Here is a 985-nt window from a genome sequence, read left to right on the forward strand (position 1 = left end):
TTGTCCTCCAGATTCCTTGGCATAACCTTATAAGCATGTCCAGTATAGCATCTGTTTGCTGAGAGATACATTAATTGGTATTCCATTAATTCCTAGGGCCTTATATTTTGCCATTTCCTTCAAAGCAGCTTGAACTACTTCATCATCATAGGCTTTTGGTCATATGTTGTTTCATGAAATCCTTCTGTTTCAGGCAAATCTTCTTGGTACAGTGTCTCTGTATACTGCTTCCATCTTCTTTTGAGCTTTCTGGGTCATTCAACATTCTACATTCAACTTCCTTAAGTATTATAACTTGAGGCTTGAATTTATTCTTCAGTTCCTTAAGCTTAATTAATGCCAAGTGAGTTCATCCTTTTTTATTTTCTACTCCAGCTCCTTGCACATTTCATTGTAATACTTTGTTTTCCTGAGCTGCCTTTTGTAATCTTCTGTTCAGCTCCTTAACTTCTTGATTTGTTCCCTTTGCTTTAGTTTCTCAGTGTTGTAGTGCAATATTCATAGTCTCTTCTGACATCCATCTTTGTCTTTTTTTTTCTCCTGTTTTTGCAGTGACTTTTTGCATTCTTCATGAATTATATTCTTGATATCCTCCCACAGCTCATCTAGTCTTCCCTCATTAGTGCTTAAAGCTACAAACCTGTTCCTGAGATGGTCTTTAAATTCTGGTGAACTTTCATGTCTCTTATAAAAGGTGTTTGCAATGCATAGGTCATTGTACAGGATTCTACCATTCTGTCTCCAGCTTCATTTCTGTCATCAAATCAGTGTTTTCCAACTCGTGGGCACGTGGTGAGAAGGGACCAATCCTTGGAAAGGGACATCATGGTAGGACAGGTGGAGGGACAGCACAGAAGAGGAAGACTACAGAGGAGATAGATTGACTCAGTGACAGGAGAAAGGGATTAGCTCTGTTGGAGACAATGTGATGGGCTCATGTTTCAAAACTAATATAGATAGAGTTGCTATGAACCACAAGTGACTC

This window comes from Elephantulus edwardii, unplaced genomic scaffold (genome assembly GCF_000299155.1).
Source record: "Elephantulus edwardii isolate Elephantulus edwardi_28Jun2011 unplaced genomic scaffold, EleEdw1.0 scaffold00240, whole genome shotgun sequence".
NCBI classification, from domain to species: Eukaryota; Metazoa; Chordata; class Mammalia; order Macroscelidea; family Macroscelididae; genus Elephantulus; species Elephantulus edwardii.